Here is a 15,784-nt window from a genome sequence, read left to right as displayed (position 1 = left end):
GACATGCAGAAAAACAAAAAAAAAATAAAGAAGTCTGTAAGCGAGTTAGAAATTCCAACACACAGAATGGGGCTTTTCAAAATGCACTTATTTGAAAAATGAACAGACTTCAACAGCTGATTTCATAAAGCTTACCTCATTCTCTAGAACCTGTTTTAAGAAAAGACCAGACTTCATCTCAAATTGCTCAAGTTCAAAGGCAGAATCCTTGTAACTGTAATCACCTCACTGCTTTTTCTAAAGACAAGGCTTCAAAGTGGGCTCCTGACTGCAGTATTTCATAGAGCAACACTACTCCAAATATAAACGGCAACTATTATCTTTATTAGTAATTTGACATGTAACCTATTCCATTATGATTAGTATGTTTGCATGAGCACAATACATTGCTAACTATCTATTTCTATTCAACAAAAGGAGAAATATTGACCACAAACTGGAATGTAAATTAGTTGAAGGCAGGACCATACAGCATTTTATTTGTCTGATATGTTAATGATAAATTATGTTTTATTTATACTACTTAACACATAGTAATTGTTTAAATGAAGAATGAATGCATGATTTCACTTAAACTTTTTCAAAAGTAATCTGTGAAATGTTATTGGATTGACCGAGAAGTTCACTCATGCTGTTCATGGGGTCACAAAGAGTTGGACACAACTTAGTGACTGAAAAACAAAAAGTTTGTTCAGTTTTAAGTAAAAACTAAAAGACATGTTTTCCATTTTTACCACGAACTGTACTGAATAATGTATTCCTCAAATGAATGAACTTTAGGGGCAACCCAGTATTAAACCAGTTATAAAACGAGGACATAGACACAGGATAGTTGTACATTCAAAAAATATGTCCAACTTGCTAAATGACAAAGTTAGGTGTTTTAATTAACTTGACAGGTGAAAAGAGTAGATGAAAACCAGTAAGTCCAAATTCAATAGCTTACAATGTATACCATCCAAATGTCATTCATACAAGTATTAAATAAGATAAGATAGGGAAGATCAGGCTAGAGGAACAATTCATGGCAGGGTAGGAGGTGGCAAGGGTTATCTGCAAAAGTGAGCTCCACAATGTCTGGAAACCCTAATATAATCTCAGGTTACATTATCAGACATATAAGGCTCAGGGTGGGGACACAGGAAGGTCTGCTGCAGCTAGCACAGGAGAAGATGAAGTTGCACAACTTCATGTAACTGATAGCAACCCATTAGACATCAGGACTTAGGAGAGATGAATAACTTATCACATTCGAACAGCAGAAAATCCAGATGCCAAGGTGCTGGAGAAGTTACAAGAAGTTAGGAATGAGAGGCTGGACAAAGCAGGGTGTCCTTAAATATATGAAGCACAGTTACAGGAAAACAGAATAGGAATATTTATTTGTCCTGCTTTAAGAGATATCTAGAATCTTCAAGAAGCCTAAACTAAGATTATAGAGAGGCAGATTTCAGCTAAGCATGAGGAAAATTTCTGAATAATAAGGCTTTTCCTACAATAAACAATAACTGGTATGATTTACAAAACTCTTTCTTTGTACCAAGCAGTAGTGTGCAATTTTGACAGATGTTATGTATGGAATCTCACAAATATCAGTGCTAAGTGTAATTATTAATAAAAATATAATAAAAGCAGAGGATGAATATCAGTGATTACATAGGAAAAAATAAATTGTATTAAGTGGTTTGCTGGCAGATTCCTAAAATCCTTTTAAGTTCTTAAAGTTATCTTACCCAACATGGCTGTTCCCAAACATTAGCTAGTAGCAAGATGGGGGTGATAAGATAGAGATGGGTAATAAGAAAGAGAAGACCATCTGAATGAAAATAGATCTATCATAGGATAAGATTTCCTGGTGGCAACTTCCCTTTATTCTGAGATCTTTGTTCTCCTACTTTGGCAGCTGTGAGGGAAATATTAAAATGTCCTTACTTTAAAAAAAAAAATTATAATGATAATTGGACAGTAGTTTAAAGGTTTTCTTGTTAACATCCCTTAATTTGCAAATTAAATGCTGTCAAACCTAGAAAAACGTAAGTAAAAGGTGTTTCTCTTAATGGTAGCAATAATTTGAATTATTAAAAGCTGTATATAACTAGACAATGTTTTAGAGACGGCACAATATTCCTAAATACTACCAAAACACTGACAATATTTTCTCATACACAAGTGATTTTGTGGCAGTGTTTTAATCTCTAAAATGGATCACTATTTTTAAACAGTTGTGAACTGTTTTGCTTCATTAGAAAGTCATAGTTTTTACAAAAGATTTTTAAGAAAGATTTGGCTTAAGGGGATCTAACTTTTAAAATACACTAATTAATCACTCAGTCATCCTTGTTATGAAATGGTAGTTGCTACTGAAAACCCATTTCTGTATTAGAATGAAGCTAGAAAGGCTAAATGGAGAAGGCAATGTCAACCCACTCCAGTACTCTCGCCTGGAGAATCCCATGGACGGAGGAGCCTGGTAGGCTGCAGTCCATGTGGTCGCTAAGAGTCAGACTCGACTGAGCGACTTCACTTTCACTTTTCACTTCCATGCATTGGGGAAGGAAATGGCAACCCACTCCAGTGTTCTTGCCTGGAGAATCCCAGGGACGGAGGAGCCTGGTGGGCTGTCCTCTATGGGGTCGCACAGAGTCGGACACGACTGAAGTGACTTAGCAGCAGCAGCAGAAAGGCTAAATAGCAGGGGGGTGGGGGTGGGTGGGGAGGGGAGGCCGGGAATGTTATGCTTTACTAATGAGAGATGTATGGTTCAAAAAGGGAAAACACCTAATTGCAACAAAAAAAGACTGATGAATCAGCCAGCACCTATAACAGAGGATATTCTTGTTGCTGCTGTTCAATCATGTCCAACTCTGCAACCCCATGGGCTGCAGCATGCAAGGTCCTCTGTCTTTCACTATCTCCTTGAGTTTGCTCCGAGTCATGTCCATTGAGTCGCTGATACCATTTAACCATCTCATCCTCCACCGCCCCCTTCTCCTTTTGCCTTCCATCTTTTCCAGCATCAAGGTCTTTTCCAATGAGTTGGCTCTTCGCATCAGGTGGCCAAACTATTGGAGCTTTAGCCTCAGCAACAGTGGACATTCTATGCTCCAGTCTATTTCTTTTAAAGGTACTTAAACTGTAGGCATCTAAGGTGGTTGAATTATTTGAGATATATTTCTTTTAGATCAAATTTAAAATTTAAGTAACATAAAAGCAATATGTGCTAAATTCATTTTAAAAAATAAGGAATTTCATGTACCAGGGACAGAAAAGACCTATGTCTTTGTTCGACTCTATCTGTGTGACCATGAACATTGAACACATTACCTGACACCTCTGGTCTTAGGATGGTTATCTCCTAACAGTGGAGACACCATCACCAAGCTTTCAAAACTGCAGAAAGATTGAGAAAATATGTGAAAAAAAACACCCAGTCGATGGGACTGCCCTGGTGGTAGAGATGATAGACTCCTATCATTGGCGGGCAGCGCAGGGGGCATGGGTTCAATTCCTGGTCCAGGAAGATCCCACATGCCTTGGAGCAGCTAAGCCTGTGCACCACGACTGCTGAGCCTGTGCTGAGCATTCAAGTCACAAATGCTGAAGCCCTCATGCCCCACAGCTGCACACCGCAACAGCTGAGCTTTCGTGTTGCAACTTATAAAAGCCCGTGTACCTAGAACCCGTGCTACCCAACAGGAGAAGCCACTACAGTGAGGAGCACGCTCACTGCAACTGGAGAGTAGCTCCACTCTGCAAACTAGAGAAAGCCTGCACACAGCAACGAAGACCCAGTACAACCAAAAATTAAATAAGTAATCAGGAAAAAAACACCCAGCCGACTGGTGTATGTCATAAGTATTCAATAAGGGTCAACTTTACTCCTTCCAAGAAATTCAAAAAATTCACTGGCACTCAAGGTTTGGGCAACCCATTAATTAATGTTATACAGATGGCATATATTCTTGTATAGAACTGTCAATGAAGGTGGATCTATGATGGCTTTCCTAGTAATGTTAACTCATGCTAATTCTGGGAATTTGACCCAAAGACCTCAGTACAGAACCACAATACTGCTGAGGACCTACTAAACAGCATCTATGTGGTGCAAATGGTATACAATAGCATACAAGATAGTTTCTGCTTTTGAAGCCTCTGCTGACTCTTCAGGAAATTTAATTTTTAACAAACCTATTTTCATTTTTTAAAATCTGTTTTCAAATAAATAGCAATATGTATAAGTTTTCATAATGGTTCAATAATCTTCACTCTACAAGAAAATAACAGTATTTCTAGAAGGCAGCATTCATCAATGGACTTCATGACCAGGAATAGAACTGTGACTGCCTGTCTGATGTAATTAAATATATTCCAGACAGGAAATGCTTCCAAGTTAATTTGCCTGGAAAATAATTAAATATAGAAGAGATGGTCTCAACATAGAAAATATTTTAGGTGCCACAGAAATTCTTTAAATGTCCCTTTGAAAAAGAAGCCAGCCTCCCGATATGACCAGGGGAGCTTAAGATGACAATATTCAATTTTCCTTTCCATAAATAAATGAATAAATAAACAAAGCCAAAACCACACATCTACTTTCTTCCTCTCCTTAAAAACTAAAAACACAGAGTACTTTACCTATTCATATTTTAGTTGTACTTTGAAATTTTCAATTACTACCATGCAGATATTTTTAAAGAAAAATATTGTAATATTTAATTGTACATATCAGGTAACTGCAATTGTTAGAACTACTCACAACTGGCCAGATGAATCACATTCACAATTATATCTCCTTATTGTACCATACAGTAGCAGTTCATGGTATTAACACATAAACATAAATCTTATCATGAAACACTAGACAGAATAAGTAGCATTCACTCATTCATTCTATACTTGACCTCCAAAACAAACTGGGATAGGACAGGCAAAAAGAAATCAGAAAGAAATGACCCTCAGAAATCATCCTGATTAGTAAACAGTGTGGTGGACACAAGAAAACTGTACAGGGGGTCATACGAAATGCTTACTAAAAGACTGCCTTGGAGCCAATGTATAAGAAAACCTATTTTTCTTGATGGCGTGTTATTTTATAGTCAATGTTTTCTCAAGGAGGTGAAGCAAAAAACAAACAAAAAAATCTGTTGGGCCAAAATTTTAAAACACACAATTCAATCCAGTGGACTTTTTAAAGAGTAAACCCAAAACTAATAAAATATTAATACTATACATTCAGCTATTAAAAAAAAAGAATGAAATAATGCCATTTGCAGCAGCATGGACGCAACTAGAGATTATCATACTAAGTGAAGTCAGTCAGACAAAGACAATTACCATATGGTATCACTTTTATGTGGAATCTAAAATATGACACCAATGAATCCATCTATGAAACAGAAACAGAATCAAAACATAGAGAATAGACGTGGTTGCCAAGGGGGAGGGAGGGAAGGATTGGGAGTTTGAGATTAGCAGCTGCAAACTAATGTATACAGTGGTAGTCCTCAATCTTTTTGGCACCAGAGAGTGGTTTTATGAAAGACAATTTTTCCATGGACTGATGGGGACGGGGCGGGGGCGGGGGCGGTGAGGGGCAGGGGGGATGGTACCAGGGGGTGATGAGTGGGGCAGTTTTGGAATGATTCAAGTACATTACATTTCTTATACTTTATTTCTACTATTATTAGATTGTAATATATAATGAAATAATTATACAGTTGTCACTTGCCACTCACTGATAGGGTTTTGATGTGAGCCTGCAAGCAACTGATTTATAACTGTCTCTGTGTAGTCCAATCTCTCTGCTAATGATCATCTGTATTTGCAGCCACTCCCCAGCGCTAGCATCACCACCTCAGCTCCACCTCAGGTCCTCAGACATTAGATTTTCATAAGGAGCACACAGCCTAGATCCCTCGCATGCACAGTTCACATTAGGCTTCATAATCCTATGAGAATCTAATGCTGCCGCTGATCTGACAGAAGGCGGAGCTCAGATGGTAATGTGAGCAATGGGGAGCGGCTGTAAACACAGGTGAAGCGTCACTGGTTCAACTGTGTCACCTCCTGCTATTCAGCTGGGCTCCTAACAGGCCACCGGTAGGATCTATGGCCTGGGGGGTTGGGGACCCCTGATGCACGGGATGGATAAACAAAAAGGGCTTACTGTATAGCACAGGGAACAATATTCAATGTCCTGTGATAAACCATAATGGAAAAGAATATGAAAAAGAATGTGTATATATATATATATGTGTGTGTATGTATAACTGAGTCACTTTGCTGTACAACAGAAATTAACACACCATTGTAAATTCAACTATACTTAAATAAAAAATAAACTTAAAAAATACTATACAAAAAAAAATACTATACAAACTACTAGAAAGCATGGTATTTACAATAAAGGAAAAAAATGCAATAAGGAAGAAAGTGGGACAGTCAGCTAAAGGGGAAATTTCTCTAAGCAAGAAGTGATGCAGGAATCTACAGTGACCAATGGACCCTATAAGGAATGCACATGTAGACAGACACTCCAGCTCTTACCAGGGCAAACCCACCATCTCAAAGTCAGGAGCAGGGAAAACTTCCAGCCCCTTCCCAAAGACAGGGCTACCCTTTCAGACACCCTGCTGGAGCAGATGATTACTGAATTGCGTTGAATAGGGGCACAACCACGAGAAGCAAACCTCACATTGTGAAGACAGAGGAACTAGCCGCAGGTGTCTTAACATAAGACGGGCAAGTAGAAAAGAGTGAAGATAGCATACTGATTCAGACCAAGAAAGAAAAAGGAAGCCCTAAGAAAAGAAAAAAAGAAGAAATACTCAAACTAGAGGATAAATACAGAATTTTGGCAAACCAGTAAGAAAGTTTGAGAAGTTTTAAATACACTGCTAGGTACTGTTTATTTATTTTGCACTATCAAACTGAAACAATCTGTAATAAATTATCCTGAACATTAAGTATTAATCACCCAAAGGAGGGTGTTGAAACCACTCCTGATGATGATCTTTTTCTGAGGGTATGGGGGTGGTTAGGGACACCAAACACTAGTCTTACTGACATTACCATAAGACCAAAAATTCAAGTTTTAAAGGTGATCTAATGACACTACCATTATGATATACTTTCATACCACACAAATGTTTGCATTAAAATTTTAAATATTTTATAATTTCACATAATGGCTCATAATTATCTTAATAGGGAAGAGGAGTCACAGGACTTTCTGGGGAGACCCCAAAATAAAATTCCTAAGGAGAAAAATGCTCTAAATGAAAAATGCTAAATAAATAAAGTAAAAAATATCTACCTTTAAAGATTACTTCTGGGTTTCCCTGGTGGCTCAGCTGGTAAAGAATCTGCCTGCAATGCGGGAGACCGGGGTTCAATCCCTGGGTCAGGAAGATCCCCTGGAGGAGGGCACGGCAACCCACTCTAGTATTCTTGCCTGGAAAATCCAGGCAAGACAGAGGAGCCTGGAGGGCTACAGTCCATAGGGTCACAAGAGTCAGATGCGATTGAGTGGTTAACACTTTCACTTTCACACAGTAACTACAAAATGGATTGTTGGCAACCACCCACTACAATTAATATATTTAAAACAATTATTTAATGTGAAACATTTAAAAATTCTTCTGATTCCATTCCACCTTAGCTTGGGACCTTTCCATTTTCTCCTAGAATCTATAAGGTGATTAAGGAAGAAGGAAAAAGAGGTAAGGGGGAAAATTTCACAGGAAATGAGGACAGGCAGCCTCGTAGGTGTACAGTCTAAGGGCACTGCTCTCAGAAGGGCCCTGTACTTGGTTTTCCATGAAAACTAATTTTATGTGAAAGAAGACAAAATGGACAAGCTGGGGTTACTCAAAATTGGGTATTTGGCCCATATTTTCTTGTAAGTGCATAAACTGAGCTTGTCACCTTGAGGAAAATGGCTTATAGCACTTTGCCAAGGATAGAATTTTAGCTTTCAAGTAAAAATTAGATGTTGGGAAAACATATCCAATACCATAAGCTTTACAGCTTCCCAATAATTAAGGCCTTTTAAAATGAGACTGGTAATGATATTAACAAACATGTTTTTTTTTTAAATACTGTATAACATTCCAAAATTCAGAAGACCTAAATTTAACGACCAATGCGTGATATTATAAAATCACACATGAGTAGAAAGACCTATTCCATGTGTCAGGAAGGACAATGAGTTTTAAAAGTTTACTGACAGGGTGTTATAGTCCTCATGGCAATGGAACCTTTGAGGAACTATCACTTGTCAAGTTTTGATGGAGTGTAACAGTAAAATTACTTGAAGAAGCTGTTAAATTTTCCTCCCTGTCCATACTTTATACACTTTAACCCAAAGAACACATCACAACAGGCTGAAAACAGAAGCAGGTATGAGAATCCAGATGTCTTCCATTGGGCCAGACATTAAACAGATTCACAAAACTATGAAACACCAACACTCTCCTTACAAAACAGAAGTTTTGTAAAGTACAGTCATCTTTCACTTAAAAAAACCTTAAAATGGGTTTATTGTGTTTAACTAGCCAACAAATACATACTTTTAAGTTTCTCAGTTTCAATTTCTAACATGCCAAGAAATGATATAGATAATTCTTATAAACAAAAGCTGATGGAGCCCTCAGAAAGTTTGAAGAGTGTAAAGGAGTCCTCAGATGGAAAAGTTTGACAACTGCTGCTCTGAGAGATGAACCAGAAAATAATCAGCCTCTTAGTTCTTTTTTTTTTTAATCCAGTTGTCAGCTGTCCTTACATTCCTTGAAGACAAAACCCAGTAAGATCCTACCTCAGCTGAACTTTCTAAACACTCAACCCACTTGCAGGAACACTAGCTGCCCATACTCTCCCCATGAAACTAAAGTAAGTCCTAAAAGTTAGGCAAACTTTTGCACCAAGGAGCAATAGAAAGACTGAAGTACTTGTTAAGAATGTCCATTATTCAGCCTGGATGGGAGGGCAGATTGGGGAAGAATAGAGTCTAGACACGTACATTTTTGACTGAGTTGTTCACCTGAAACTATCACAACAATGCTAATTAGCTATACTCCAACACAAAATGTTTAATTAAAAAAAAAAAAAACTATAAACATAGATGCAAAAAATTTAAACAAAATTTGAGAAAGTTAAACTCACGCTGAAAGGATAATGTGTCGTAATCAAGTGGCTTTTACCCTAGGAACTCAGAGATGGGCTAATATTTGAAAAACAATATTTTATAGTAAGTATAAATGGAGTATAACCTTTAAAACCTGTGAATCACTACATGGTATACCTGTAATATGTAATATTGTACATCAACTATACATCAATAAAGAAAAAATTCATCCTTGGGAAAAAAAAAAAAGAATGCCCATTATTGTCAAGGGCATCAATTTCAATCACCAAGAATATCACTGAGACCCAAGTATTCTCTGCATTAGAGAATTGGGATGTGCTTATTCCAGAATTAACAAATGGCAACATGATCTTTTTCCTAATAACATTTCTGAGTACTCTGAAATTCCTGATAATTCAAACATGTTTTTGAAGATTCAGTTTAAAATTTTGTATAAAGAAATGGATAGAAGATAGAACTACACAAATGAACTTATTTTAAGATTTTAACCTATCTTCTGACACTCCTAAATGCCTTCTGGACTGTACCAAAACCACAGGTGACCAATTAACACTACCATCTTCACAGATGTCTGAATAAGAGTCAAGACAGCCCAAATTCTTTCTCATCTTCAAATTTTTCCCTTCAGAATTATCCCATTGTTTACTGCAATTAGCAATTCATTTTTCAGATCCAGGCTACTCTGAGGTCAGGTCATTTCTCCTCTAGGCTAGCAGTTCTAAACCCCATCTCACATCCAACCACCACCAATATTACACTTGAGAGAGACAAAGGAAGACACAGGAAAAATAAAGGCTACTGACTCCATACTAAGTCCATAAGAAATTGCTCTAATACAAACAATTGTTCAGTAAGGCTTTTTTTCCCCAATAGATTCTATAATTATTTTTTCCCAAAATATCTTAAAGTTGTTTTTCAGCCTACATGTAATTTAAACAATCACCAAGGCTGAAAGGTATATTTGTTAACTGGGTATGCTCACGTCAGTCCTTACTATTGATACTCTTAACACCACTGAATTGTACACTTAAAAATGGTTAAGATGGTACATTTAGTGTTACATATTTTTTATAAAACAAGAAAAAAAAAGTTAAATAGGTGAACTTTGGCCACCTCATGCAAAGAGTTGACTCATTGGGAAAGACCCTAATGCTGGGAAGGACTGGGGACAGAGGAGAAGGGGATGACAGAGGATGAGATGGCTGGATGGCATCACTGACTTGATGGACATGGGTTTGGGTAGACTCTGGGAGTTGGTGATGGACAAGGAGGCCTGGCGTGCTGCGCTTCACGGGGTCGCAAAAGAGTCGGACACGACTGAGCGACTGAACTGAACTGAACTGAACTGTGGCATATGAATTGTAACTCAATAAAGCTGTAATATTTTTTTAAACAGTAACTTTGTTCCTAGTTTTCTTAAAAGAAAGGGAAAAAAGTTTCCTACTGAGATATGAATAATGACAAATTTTTTGAGAATCTAAGGAGGAAAATTTATATACATAAAAATGTACAAAATCTAGTAGGTATTCAAAAACTATTTTAATATGAATCATTAATATTTTCTTTTCACAAGTAATGTCAACCTAATACCCATACACTGAATCACATGCTAGAGTTTCTCCCAGAGGTCAGTCAACAATACCTTCTAACTAACATAAAGGTATTTCAAGTCAATGGTGTTTTAACACAGGATTCAAAATCAAAAGAGAACATTTCTAGTACCCCAATATTGCAAATAGTGAAAACAGACAACTTAGAATGGATAACTCAATCCATTCAGTACTGGTAGGAAAGGTTAATTCAGCACTGGTAGGAAATAGGTCTGAATATCACAGTAGATTTTTCCAAAGAAAAAAGATTTTTCAAAATCAGCACGTAACATTGCAAAATCTCATGACAAAAAATTAAATAAATAAAAACAGGAAAGAAAAGAAAAAAAATCACATATGAGATGAAATGGCTGAAGATGAAAGGACCTTTGCTGTTGAAACTAAAAGTTAAATTTTAGCCAAGTATATTTAAAACATGAACAGGCACAGAGAGCCATCAGTGTTCACAATTTGAGGCAGGACAAAGTGGCAGTGATTTTTCTGACAAATAAATTGCTTGAAATATTGCATGACTTGCTACACAACACCCTTATTACTTTCAATTTCCAAGTGCAACCAAAAGATGGGTCCAATTATGACATCAATACAAGCTTTCTTTCAGAATGGAATGAAAGAACAGTAAATCCCAGTGGCCACGGGAGTTCTGCAGCAGCGATGATGTCATATATAAAAATAGACATCCTCTAACAGAAGCTGAAACTTGTGTAAACAGCATGCTGCACACTATTCTCAACCACCTTGCATCAATTTGCAATGCCTGCTGTTAATAGCGCGAGATAAATCATTTCATGTTTTACACCATTTCCTGATTTACATTTTGATTTCTAAACAGACTCGATAGGGTAATTTCTCAATCTGTATAAATTAAATCAACATAAATACCTGATTATAACTGCAAGAAAGAGAAACGGTCCCCCCAAAGCAAGGAGTCTGAGACCACCGCAGCAGCTTTCACAAGCTGCATTTTGCCAGGAATGCAGTGCATATGGCACACTGCTATTATGTCCACTATTGTTCAGAGACCTTTCCACAGGGAGCTTTCTGCAGGGTTTTAAAATGCAACATGATCCAGGTGAGGAGGGGTGAGTAAACCGGCTGAAAATAAGCATGAAAAACAAAGGGTACTCTGGACACGTCTCTTTAAAAGAGACTTTGAAGTAAATGTAAAATATAAGGCATGCACACAGCAAATAGTATCTACCAGAATGTATGGGGTTTTGTGTGTGTGTGTGTGTGGGAGTGTATCCATCACTCCTCTCTAACAGTCTATGCACATCCCCTCTTTTCCTTCTTCACTCCCCAATTCTGTTTTCACATTTACTTTTCTTGGGCTTTTGGGGATGAAAGAAGTTTCCTTTGAGCCAAGATAGTAAAGCCATTCAAGAAGCCATACCTGGTTCCTCAAGAAGCCTGGTTTTTGAGCCTGCACAGTAACTGAATTCCCCTCAATTTTAGCTGCCCATTGATTTATCTGTATTCTATGTGAGACCGTAAAGTCAATGAGGGCAGACTCTGTCCTGTACACCTTTAAGGCCATGGAGTCTGGCACAACCTTGAAGTAAGGTGAATACTCATTAAATATTCATTGAGTGAATAAAAATATATAAATGAAAACACTAACTGAGCTTTCCTCTGTATGATACAAAAATAGAACACACAAATTTTCTGAAACTCCATCCTACTGTAACTCAGAGAGGTACTGATGACTAAATTGAAAACAAAGTCTTTAGATTCAATTAAGCAAACAAACACTTGATGAAAGATACAGAATAAAACTACTCAAAAAATTTTCCTATACTTGAATAATTTCTTTATATGGATATAAACAAATGGTGAATATCATCATATGAACAAATGTGTGAAGTGAGATATGAACTGATTGTTAGAAGCTAAAATCCTAAGGCCTAGATATTCCATGAAATTTAGTAGATACACAAGTCACTGGTACACAACATATGTTCTTACTCATAAGTAGCATATATTGGCTTAAAGTAGGAAGACCTCAGTAAGAAATTAAAGAATAAGTGACAAAGCAAAGCCATGATATGAGGGAAAATATTGTCTAACACAAGAACAACAGCTCCAGTCAAAAAGTCTAGAGTTAAATAAATGCGCACAATCACACAAACACTGTAATTTTTTCATGTTTCAATATCTGCTTTTTTATAATTAATCTACCAAGAAGTCCTTAACTGAAGATGAAACCAACTTAAATCTTATCACTTAAAAAAAAATCTACTTCAGAGATATATAAAATAAATATAACCTAGATAGAATGATTCTATAACCATTAGAAGAAATAGGACTTGTCTTATATTATGACAAATAACCTTATTAAAAATAGGACTTATTTTTATAAGGCTTATTACATTGGTGCTACATGTTAAAAATATTGTATTATCACTGACTATAATAAAAAATTAATCCCATAATGTTTTATAATACTACATTGTATTCAACTTAGATTATATTAATTTTATGAACTATTGCTATTATTTTGTATACTTGCACTAAGAACTTTAAAATAAGCCTAATCCACTGAAAAATTCAATATGTAATTATTAAACAGTACCCTGAAGAATATATTCCCACTGTAGAAAAGGATTACTAACAGAATTTGTGGGAGATACTTCTTTCTATAACCGATGAGTGAGTCGCTCAGTCGTGTCCGACTCTTTGAGACTCTGTATAGCCTATGGAAGTCTCCAGGTCAGAATACTGGAGTGGGTAGCTGCTCCCTTCTCCAGAGGATCTTCCCAACCCAGGGATCAAACGTCCGCATTGCAGGTGGATTCTTTAATCAGCTGAGCCACTGGGGAAGCCCAAGAATACTGGAGTGGGCTGCCTATCCCTTTTCTAGCAGATCTTCTTGACCCAGGAATCAAACCGGGGTCTCCTGCATTGCAGGCAGATTCTTTACCAGCTGAGGTACAGGGAAGCCTGGACACTACGACCAATGAGTTCTTGTTATTTCAAAAATTTTTCATTGATCAAGACGTTGTAAGTTTCATGTTATACTGTGTTTGAATACTAATTCAAATTAGCATGAAGTAAAGCCACATTTTGGGAGTTAAGTAGGAGTGGGGGTGGGAAGTCAATAAGAGCCTCTAAGTGTGGAGACCATCTAATTTTGCAACCAGCCCAGGAAGGCTGCAAAGGAAGGAACCATCAGTTGCTACATATAAAATCCATACTGTAGACAGGACAAGCTTTCTTTAGTCTTCAGTTTAATATCTCTGTATAATATATATTTGTTTTAATAAAATAAAACATAAGAATGCATTTAAGAACCTGTGGGCTTCTCTAGTGGTCCAGTGGTTAAGAATCTGCCTGCCAATGTAGGCGACATGAGTTCAATCCCTGGTCCAGAAAGACCCTTCATGCTGTGGGGCAAGTAAGCCCATGAGCCGCAACTATGCCCGTGAGCCACAACTACTGAAGCCTGTGTGGCCAAGAGTCCAAGCACCACAACAAAGAGCAGCCCCTGCTCCCTGCAACTAGAGAAAGCCCATACAGCAACAAAGACCAAGCGCAGCCATAAATAAATGAATCCTAAAAAATAAAATGCATCTGTAATATCTATCTATCCATCTATATAATTCAAAGATCATTATGTCTTAACATTTTCATACACCAATAATAAAAACTATGGACTTGTGTGACAATGATATGACAATGTGGGTGTATCCACTGTCAAAAATATATGCTGCATTCAGAGACAGCCTGTACTAAGGGTAAGAACACACACATGAGAAGAACCCTGAACCCCATGATCAAACAGACAGATCAACAGTCCCCATCAGCAGTATAATGTCTCTATATAAGTTCTGCTCTTTCCAAACTAGGAAGAGGACAGAGCTGTTCTTTTTCCTTTTTTCTGCTTTAAAAAAAATAAGAGGAATAAAAGATGACAAAATAGGCATGTGCCAGCTTCCCAATCCCTGCAGCCAGGTAGAAGTAAGGTAAAAGCCGCCTTTTAGGGGCTTCCCGGGAAATGGCAACCCACTCCAGTATTCTTGCCTGGAGAATTTCACGGAAAGAGGAGTCTGGTGGGCTACAGCCCATAGGGTCACAAAGAGTAGGACATGGCTGAGCATGCACGCATATCTGCCTTTTAAGTCCTTCTTTCCACTTCTCCTCTCCATTTTTATTACGGAACCAGATTTTCTTACCCACCCAACTTCTAAAATAAATTACCCATGACTGCAGAAAGAATCTGCAATTAGGGGTAAAATAAACATGTTTTCCCATCCTATTCTGAACCTGTTGACAACGTAAACTTGCCCAAAGTACCAAATCAGTCCAGGAATGACCCCCAATTTTCCAGCCTTTGCCAAGAATTTTATCCATGACCTGCCGCTCTACCAACTTTACCCACCAGAAGACTGAAAATTCATGTCACATCCTATTTTCTGGCATTCTTAAATACAGCTTCAACTCAACTCATCAAAATGTAAGAAAATGCTAATGAAAGCCATCTCCAATCTTGCCTTCTCGCTGCATTTTAAAATGCTTATTCTCTGCAAATCTCATACACTTGCCTTGAAAAAGTGACCTGAAAACACTCTACATGGACTATATGAGTATTCGTGTTACTGAAAAAAATTATTATAATCTGTCAAACTGCTGTGACACATCTAAGTTTAAAAAGTGTACATAAGGTATACATTGTAATTTAGTGCACATTTTCAATTCAATTCCTAATTCTAAATGGGAATTAGACTAACCAGTAATTTCTCATATTATCAATGAAAAAGAAGAGGATTAATAACATTTTAAAATAGTATCTTTTAAAATAGCAAAGTTACACACTTTTAAGTATATAGCAGACAAAAACTCAAAACACAGGCGCAACGGGAAAAAAGTATATAATTTTATCAAAATTTTATCAAATATAAAAACTATCATTTTTTAAGATTTACCACATCACTGAAAAATTAGCAGTGCTTCTAAAACACAGTAGAGCAATCAAGTAACCTGTGCCACTTTAATATGCATCTTCTTACACAGAATGTAAAGTAACAGCCTC

General features: G+C 37.1%; 1 protein-coding gene across 9 annotated transcripts in view; it reads right to left on the bottom strand.

The window, feature by feature from the left end:
• RAPGEF2 (Rap guanine nucleotide exchange factor 2) overlaps positions 1-15,784 on the bottom strand; it is a 255,991-nt gene that overhangs the window by 101,797 nt on the left and 138,410 nt on the right. The gene's annotated exons all lie outside the window — the stretch shown is intronic.

Source organism: Cervus elaphus, chromosome 5 (genome assembly GCF_910594005.1).
Source record: "Cervus elaphus chromosome 5, mCerEla1.1, whole genome shotgun sequence".
NCBI classification, from domain to species: domain Eukaryota; kingdom Metazoa; phylum Chordata; class Mammalia; order Artiodactyla; family Cervidae; genus Cervus; species Cervus elaphus.
This window is presented reverse-complemented; position numbering and strand designations above follow the sequence as displayed.